This window comes from Aedes albopictus, unplaced genomic scaffold (genome assembly GCF_035046485.1).
Source record: "Aedes albopictus strain Foshan unplaced genomic scaffold, AalbF5 HiC_scaffold_98, whole genome shotgun sequence".
Taxonomy (NCBI): Eukaryota; Metazoa; Arthropoda; class Insecta; order Diptera; family Culicidae; genus Aedes; species Aedes albopictus.
Window position 1 is genome coordinate 4,941 of NW_026917842.1, and position 9,373 is coordinate 14,313.

The following is a 9,373-nucleotide window of genomic DNA, read 5'->3' on the forward strand; positions in this document are numbered from 1 at the left end:
AGCGGAAACTATAGTGCAGGAAAATACTGTAGAGAAATAAACTTTATTAATTAAAGTAGACTAATTGACAAACGAACGTGTCCACACATGAATGGCGTATCACTGAATGAAAGCACATTGAATGGCGCGCAAGGGAATCGCGCCGTCGCAGCAGGCGGTGCTTTGTGCTGCCAGATGCGAAAGCTCACAGTTGTCAGCACAGCCGTAACGGTTAGAGCATTTCGATCGTTGCTCCATCCAATAGATAGGGCTGGTAACAAAAACCCCGGAAGACAAGCGTACTTGCAAGCGTACTACTGCATTGTATATTGGCCCTAATATCCGTTCCATGTCTTCGATGTTGGTGCTGGTCAGTCCCAACACGAACAATAATTTTGATACTACTAGCGCTGATCCCGCTTTTAATAGGGTGGCTTTGGTGCTTCTCTTTAGCCGACATCCTAGGATTCGAAGAATGTTGATCCTTACGCGGCAACTACTCTTGACTGATAAGCTAGGTGTTGTTTAAAATTGATGTTCGAGTCCACCCAAATTCCTAATAGGGTATCGCGCTACTTGGGCGGTGGCTTCTATATTCGTCTGTTTTCCACTATAACTCATTCCATTTTGAACCAATTGACTTGAAATGTTGTACACGGCTAGATACTATACCTATCTCACTGCATTCCAAAAATTGTGTCAATTGGTTCAAATTTGACTGAGTTATAGTGGAAAACAGACGAAAATAGAAGCCACCGCCCAAGTGGCGCGATTCCCTATTTTCATTTTCCGTACTTGTGGTATAGGAGAATTGTTTATTCTAATGGATCGACCTCGTTTTCGGTGGCGTTGGCGGCAGCAATGAAGAAGCTTAGATTTAGAAGGAGCGATAGAGAATCCGACGCTAGCAGCCCATTCCATGGCAGCTTTGACGGCTTTGAACTGATGAACGATTGCTTCCCTTCACGACCAGAATGACATCATCGGCGTAAAGCAGGATCCGTTAAAGCTTCCGATACAGCTTTTCCGTTGTTGGTAAAGCCATTGGGAAGGTTGAGTGTGATTGTACTGGTAGTCCTTTTGCCTTGAAGCCTGTTTATCTTGTTCCAGACTTCACTTGCCGGGGTGTTCGGGTTGATGCTTCCTTGACGAAATCCTCCCAACATGTTTGCTTCGCATTCTCAATAGTTTGAAATAGTCTATAATCACGAAACGCGCACGCGAGATAAGACACGACACTTATGATTCTTAGGGCCGATTTCTTCACCTACCCGGCTTAACGACGTAAGCCTGGTTTATCTTAAACCACACTTAAAGTTAAGCCAAATTCTTAAACCAGGTTTAAATATTTGCATTTCTTCACACCGGCTTAGCAAATGAAGGCGATGGCTTACGCTAAGCCAAGCTTAACGAAATTTCCCATGTCATTCCAGTGACTTTCCAATGGAAACGTCATTTTAAGCCGCCGATATTTTGAAATGCCCGTTATATGCAGTATGGAGTAACACAATAACAAAGCATCCGCTGAAATATTAGCAGGAAAAGCGAAATCGCGGGGTAAATTTTTCGGATACAGGAGGAAATTGACAATGATGAATTACCTAGATTGTTATTTTACCCAACGCTAGTATCGAAGATCTTAGATTTGGTACCTACTCCATATGATCGTTCCACAACATTTGATGGTGTTCGAATTTGTCTTTCATTGTATTGGGTTTCTCATAAAGTGACCAGACGTCCCGGATTGTGCGGGACAGTCCCGGATTCAAGCAAGTCGTCCCGCATTGTAAAGCGTCCCGGAAATGTCCCGGATTTCAAGAATAGCTAAAATATGTTTTATTCTTGACAGCTCTATTTGACACATATGTTGAACTACTTCTGTTCTTCTTAAAATCCAAACTTCGGACAAATTTAAATAGTAGAAAATGAAAAAAATACCTTTTTTCATGAATCAACTTGGCTCACGTTGCTTGTTTTTTTTTACTATTTCTTTGATTTCGTGAATTTTACCTAAATGCAAATTATTCACGCATATTGCTCGATTATTGTAAGCTCTTTGCAAGTGAATTTGAAGAGTTTTTGCCAGAACTTTTGTTCACCTTTTTTTCAAAAATATTCCTCAAAGTATATCCAGAAATATAGATACATGCACACACACACAATAGCAACCCACAGGGCATTCTTTGAGTAATACAAATCCCATCAGATAAAACCCCAAGAGAAGCATACCAAAGGCTGCTGGGTTCGTGGAAAAAAATAATAGAACTTTGAAAGCGAGCATGAATTTTAGTTGAAAAATCTAAATGAATTGTGAAATATCATTTTAAGAAATGTTTGAGTAATGCCAGAAAAGTTCCAATGAACATAGTGCAATTGCGTTAGATACGAATCTTCCAGCGAAATACTGAAAAAATGCCTTAGTAACCTCTCAGGAAAAGTTTTCGAGGGACATTGTAGAAATTTTTCAATTTACCTGCAGTCCCTTCAAGTCCAAAAAAAGCAAAGTCCAGCTATTCATCTACGAATGCCTGAAAAAAATCCTCAAGTTTGTTTTTTCCAAAGTTTTCACTAGTAAGGCCGGAACAAATCTCATTTTCTTCTTTTGTCACTTTGCTCGTTGACTCGACAAGGGGGGGGGATGATAAATAATAAACGTATTTCATGAAAAATTACCCAAACAATTAAGCAAAGTCGTCAAACCCATCGGATTGGTTAAGAAATTTTCTCGGCGACTCTAATTTCACTTTAAAATTTTTAAATTATTTGTGTCCCCCCTCAAAATTTCGAATTCCGACAAAAATGTTCCGAGGGGGGGGGGGGGGGGGGGGGTGACATTAGAGAAAATCGAAATTTGTGTCAGCCTAATTCTTTTGCACAAAAATATTTTCAAGATTTCTCCAACATTTCCCTCAACAGATGTTCCAGGACTTTTTCAGAAATGATCATGGGATTTCTATAAAAGTTACAGTTTTGTAAAAAACTCTTTCCTGAATTTTCTCCAGCAATTTCCTTAAATGTTTGAACAGAAGTTTTTCATTATAAAATATTGAGGCATTTCGAAAGAATTCTCTTGAAATGTTTAGAGATAAATTTCAGGAAAACCCAAAAAGATGTAAATTTATTCACAAGAATCTATAAAATAATTTTGTTATGTTCTTAAATTTGGGGCCTTGTTTTTAAGTATCTTTATTTGATAAACATTTCAATCGAATTCATATTAATTTCAGAATTTTTCAAAAATTTAACGATTATTTTTACTTTTCTATTTGTTACGCCTGCAACCTATATTTTGATATAATAGTTTTTTTTTGTTGAATATTGTCATTCGGTGACTGAAAAACTTACAATTTGAGTTATGTAAAACTGTGTCCCGCATCAGTGCAAAACATATCTGGTCACTTTAGTTTCTCATTAATGTTTAGACTACTGTGACAATTTGAGAATCCACTGAATCATCATTTCTCAGCGTTATTTCATACAAATTAAACTTATTTTGTTTACACGTTGTGCATCCGACGCCCCTGCCATGAACTCAACCGAACTTCTAGATTGAGTTTAAATAAGGGCGAAAGTAACATGATCGATTTCTCTTCATCGACCCTCTCTTCTTCAAATTAAACCGACAAGATGCAAGTTTGATTATACTTTTTGGTCATAAAACGCTAGGTTGGGATGCGATCTTGCGTCCAAACGTAAAAAAGTTTAATCAAACTTGCATCTTGTCAGTTTAATTTGAAGAAGAGAGAGTCGATGAAGAGAAATCGATCATGTTAGTTTCGCCCTTATTTAAACTCAATCTAGACTTGTGTATGCCAGCCGCTGCGAAGTCGTGTGCGAAATTCGACTGTGATGATAATGAATTTCGGCCGAGTCTAAATGGGTGCAAATGTCGCAATACAAAGTTGATGTGCCACATTGCAAAAAAGGCGTTGATTTAATGTTTGTATATGCAGAATCGCCTTCTAATAAATAATCTCCATTATCGCCCTGTTACAGAGTTGCATTTCGGTAGTGAGTTTTTGAAAATGTGTTGGTCGTGAGATGCTTCACAGTGTAGACCATTTTTCGAATATGTTTAAAATTTTGAACTACAGCAATGTTCAAGTTCAACTAGAAACTGAAATCCCCTAATAGAAACAGTTTATTCAACTTTCATTCCATTCGTTGGCGGGTTTTAATACTTTATTTAAAAAATGCTTATGTGCCGTTCACAAATTACGTAACGCTCTAAAGGAAAGGAAAATATGATTTTAATATAAAAATGTGTTAATACGATGCATGCTGTCTTGTACTAAAATATAAAACGGAACGTTTTTTTTGCAGTGCTGAAAGTGTAATTTCGACCTATTTAGATTCAATGTCATCGAATATCTTCTAAAAGGGCAATTAACATTTATCATGAAAAAATGGGATTACATGTGCCCCGTAAAAATCGAGTTTTGCAACGAGTTGCAAAACATTTTTGCAATGAAAAACAAGCTGTACTATAACCGTGACAATTTGGCATTATGATTCATAATACAACCGAAATCACAAAAATTATGAATCATGTTGCAATTGTTTGGTAAAGTACGAAAAACTAGTCCGTTGTGATACGGCAAGTGTAAATCAAATTTCATAGTGCTGAGTTGCAACAAGATATTTAAAATCTACTTGCGTCATTTTTAGATAGGGGATCCACGTATTCACGGAACTTACGTATTTTCGGCAGTTTTGTTCTATTCGTCATGGGAGGTTTTTTGAAACCTATTGAACTCGAAGTTGGCCTCAAATCCTTCCAAAGTTAGCTGAATGATATGTTCATGTTTCAGGTATTTTGGCCGACGAAAATAACAAACCTGCCGATAATATCCAACGTCACCTTATTTGGTATTCAAAATAAGTCATGTTTAGAAGTACACCACGAAAAATACTTCTTATATTTAGAATTATGAGTCAAAATGCTGAATACAGTATTGTTCCGATTTTATCACGCCCCTTTTAAAAACTGCTTTTAAATGTTCTTCAAAATATAAACTCATTTTCAATATTTTTACCGTCGCAAAACGAGCCTTCAACATTCATCTTGAAGAAGAGGGGAAACACTTGCTCCCGAATGTAACAGCAAATTAATGAAAAATAAAGGACTGACGCGCGGAGGGCGTGATAAAATCGGAACATTACTGTATTCGATGGGCTAAACTTGATTAGAACTAAGTTTTTGTATGAAACCAGTGTATAAAAACGTAGAAGATTTTTTTTAAGTGTCATCCTAATTTTGTTTGTTATCTCTCAAACCATAAGAGACAAAAATATGTTTATTATGATCTGAAATTATGGGAGGACCGGATTAAATTAAATAGAAACTTCTCAATGCAAATGTACTTTCGACTTCCAACTCAGGATGACAAATTTCCAAAATTATCAACACGGAGCCTTTTTGAAGACTTTCAATCTAATGTAAAACTTGATTGTCCCAAAAACCGATGTTGAATATTTTATATTGACGACGCGCCGGCTGTAGATTATCATTTTCTTTATCATCGCCTCCATCCGTATCCAAACATGTTTAATTAAAAATATTTTCTGCTGTTTCAAAAATTTAGCCATGAAGCAGGTGAAGAAACCCAAACTCTGCAATTTGCGGCTTAAGCCTGGCTTAGCGCTGCTAAGCCACCTCAGAGCACCGCTTAAAATAAGCCACACTTAACGTAAACCGTAGCTTTATTAAACCGGGTTTAGTGGTTAAGCCGAGGTGAAGAAATCGAAAAAAAGTTAAGCCCGGCTTAAAATTTTGCTAAGCCTTGTTTAAAATTTAAGCCCGGGTGAAGAAATCGGCCCTTACAATCGTCAAAATAATTAAAGAACCATAAGTGTCGTGTCTTATCTCGCGTCGCATTTCGTGATTGTCGTGTTTGTTCTTACGTTAGCACTAAAGGGCGATTTCTTCACCCTGGCTTAAGCGTTAAAATAGGTTTAACTATATGAAAGAAATCGGCCCTAATGCGAGGTATGCACTTCAAACGGAATCGCTCAAGTAATTTTCGTTCAGTGCATTATTTTTCCGTGACCGGAATGGTCAAGAAATTTAACACAGCAAGCTTCATTTGATTTGACGTTTCGTTTCAGCTCCGTACTAGGAACCGGAATAAAGCGACGCTTTCTCATTTCTTGAGCGATTCCTTGCCTGAATTTCCCACGCATCGAGATAGGCTAAGAAATTTCGTGCGATCTGCGTACTACCCATAAGTACACAAATTAAAAGTGAAATAGTTTAGTATCAATTATCAAAGCCTACCCGCTAATTAACCTAAGGTTTGCTTCTCAACACCCCCTCTCAAACCTAGCGCCTGGCGATGCTTCTTGAAAACATCCGTCGGTAGGCCTTTGGTGAATAGATCAGCAACTTGATTTCCGGTTGGAATATACTGCACTTCGATTTCGTATTCTACAATGCGTTCTCGTACAAAGTTGTCCTCGAAGATGACTACTGGTGAATCCGGGTCCACTCCGAATTCCGTAGCAAGATAACGAAGACAAATTGCTTCACATGCCGCTTGGCTTAGCGACACGTATTCCACCTCGGCTGAGGATAACGATACCGTTGACTGCTTGCGCGTAACCCATCAGGTTACATTGTTTATCTGTATTAACGAGATTTTTAACCCTAGGCTACCCAGTAGGCCGTCCCTTATTTTGCAAAAATTGGAAATGTTATAAGTTCGTTAGTGGAAAATGACCGTTTTAGCTAAGAAATGATCGTGTCAAAATTTGAAGACCGTATCTCGAGGCTAAGTGGTCCCTCAAGGGGCCTAAAGTTGTCAAAAATTGTATGGGACCAAAAAAACATGAAATTTTTTTCGACAAAAAAATACGCTATTCCACTAAAACCTGTGATTTTAGGACCCTGAAGGGCCAAAAATGTGCTTAGATTTGCGATATCTTTACTCGTTTTTGAGTTATTGAACAAAATAGGGTAAGTTTCTTTCGGAATCTAAAAAAAATGGTCAAAAATGCTGATTTTTCAGTTGTTTTTTGTCAATATCTTGGAAACGAGTAGAGATATCGCAAATCTAAGCACATTTTTGGCCCTTCAGGGTCCTAAAATCACCGGTTTTAGAGGAATAGCGTATTTGTTTTGTCGAAAAAAATTTCATGTTTTTTTGGTCCCATACAATTTTTGACAACTTTAGGCCCCTTGAGGGACCACTTAGCCTTGACATACGGACTTCAAATTTTGACACGATCATTTTTTAGCTAAAATGATCATTTTCCACTAACGAACTAATAATATTTCTAAATTTTGCAAAATAAGGGACAGTCTACTACCCAGGCTACAGTGTTGTCGAATATCTTGAAACAGAAACCCGATGTAGATCTCCTATCGTTTACATCGCTGCCTAAATCTGCATCCACGTAGTCGATCGTCCTTGCTGCGACTGTGTAGACGAGTGAGAAGTCCTTCGTCCCTTGAAGATACCGCATGACTAGTTTCAGGTCCTTCCAGTGTTTTTCGGTTGGTACATTGTGGAAGCGGCTGAGGAGATTCACTGCCGCACATATATCCGGTCGAGATGACAGCATGAGGTTGCTTCATAAAAACCGTTTCCTACAGATCCTTGTTCAACAACGCCGTTCGTACATCTAATTGGTGTAGATGCAATTTCCGTTGAACAGCAACAGACAGTAACGTGCGAACTGTGCCCATCCGAACCACCGGAGCGTAGGTTTCTTGGTAGTCCAGTCCGTACCGTTGAGAGCAACCCTTTGCAACTAGCCGCGCCTTGTATCTGCTAACCGTATCATCGTCATTGTACTCGATATAGAAGACCCACTTACATGGCATCGCACGACAGCCATCCGATAGGTCCACCAAGTTCCAGGTGCGGTTCTTCTCCAGGGATTTGAGTTCATTATTGATCGCCAGCTGTTATATTGGCCAGTCGTCTCATTTCTTCGCTTCGTCGATGGTCTGAGGGAGATTCTGGATGTAGCTTTCGGCATTCAACGCAAACGCTCCTTACAAGTGATAGTCGGAAAACTTTTCCGGTTGCTTTCGGTTCCTGTCGATTCGTCGTTCCGCTTTGGTTTTTTTCGCTTCCTCGATTTTATCATTAGTTCCTGTTCCATATCCGACACAAGATGGTCCTCCGTGTAGACGGGAGCTAACTTGGGCTTCGATTTTTTCACCAAAACGTCTCTAGAAACGACAACTTTCCGCTTCTCTAGGTCCCACATTCTAGTCTAGTCTAGTCACAGTCTAGTATTAGACTTTCAAAACGAAAATGTCAACTAGAAGATCACCACAGAGGACGGAATTGTAAATCGACCGCGTTCTGACTAATTGACCTTTCTGACATTATCGACGACAGAACCTATCGTGACCCATACATCGACTCTGACCACTGGTGATGGTCAAACTGCACCCAAAATATTCCGTCATAAACAATGTAGGTACAATAACGGTGACCGTGTCGGTACAACCTGAAGTGACAGAAGCTACTGGATGTCGTCTCAGCATATGCGCAGAATCTTGATGCAAGATTAACCTTCCTAATGCATCACGTTGGGAACAGCTCGTTGACGTAGTCCACGGTTTGGGTCAAAAATGACCCTAATGTATAAGGAGGGTTAACTTGTGTTGTCGATACCGAGAAGATAGAGGCATAATACCCCCGACACGAATCAGAAAACATCGCAAGCTGGGTTGCGCAGTGACATAATAGTGTTACGTTTGTAAATTGTTGTGAACATTTTGTCAGTTTATTTTGTATGTTATACTAAGGTTTGTCCCTGTCTGAAATTTAATGTGCATTTATAGCGCTTCAAACATTTCAGGAGCGATCCAGTACAAAACACGCAAGCCGCCCCCTAACACGGACATCAAATTGTAGACGGTCTTGTGTTGTTGCCCAAATCAGGATGCCCCCTTAGGATTAGAAATTCCTAGACCAAAACGAGCTATGAATGCAGCAACAGATGCTGCGAACTAAAAGGCGAAGTGCCAAACAAAATACAATTCTAGGATGACTCATGGACCCAAACCAATAAATTAAACCTCGTCATCCTGGGTTCAGACTTCGTTATCTATTTAGATAACTGGGCACAATTAATGTTATGTGTTGCATGTTTGTGTTTTGTGCATTTGTAATGTTCCATTTTATTGTTCGTATCTAGTGCCCAAACGTGGGGCCTGATACGGAAAATAAAATGACCATTCGTAAGGTTCTAATGTATCGTTACAATAGGGCGACATCCGATTTGGTGGCGAAACGACAATGTCAATCCCATTACATATTGCATTTATGCCGCTAGTTTACGCTAGTTTCAAATGTAGAGAACTATGGTGTTCTGATCCCACTTTTCCCCTGTGAAAAGGTATAAGTCACTGAGCCGCCAAGAAATTCGAAGACCT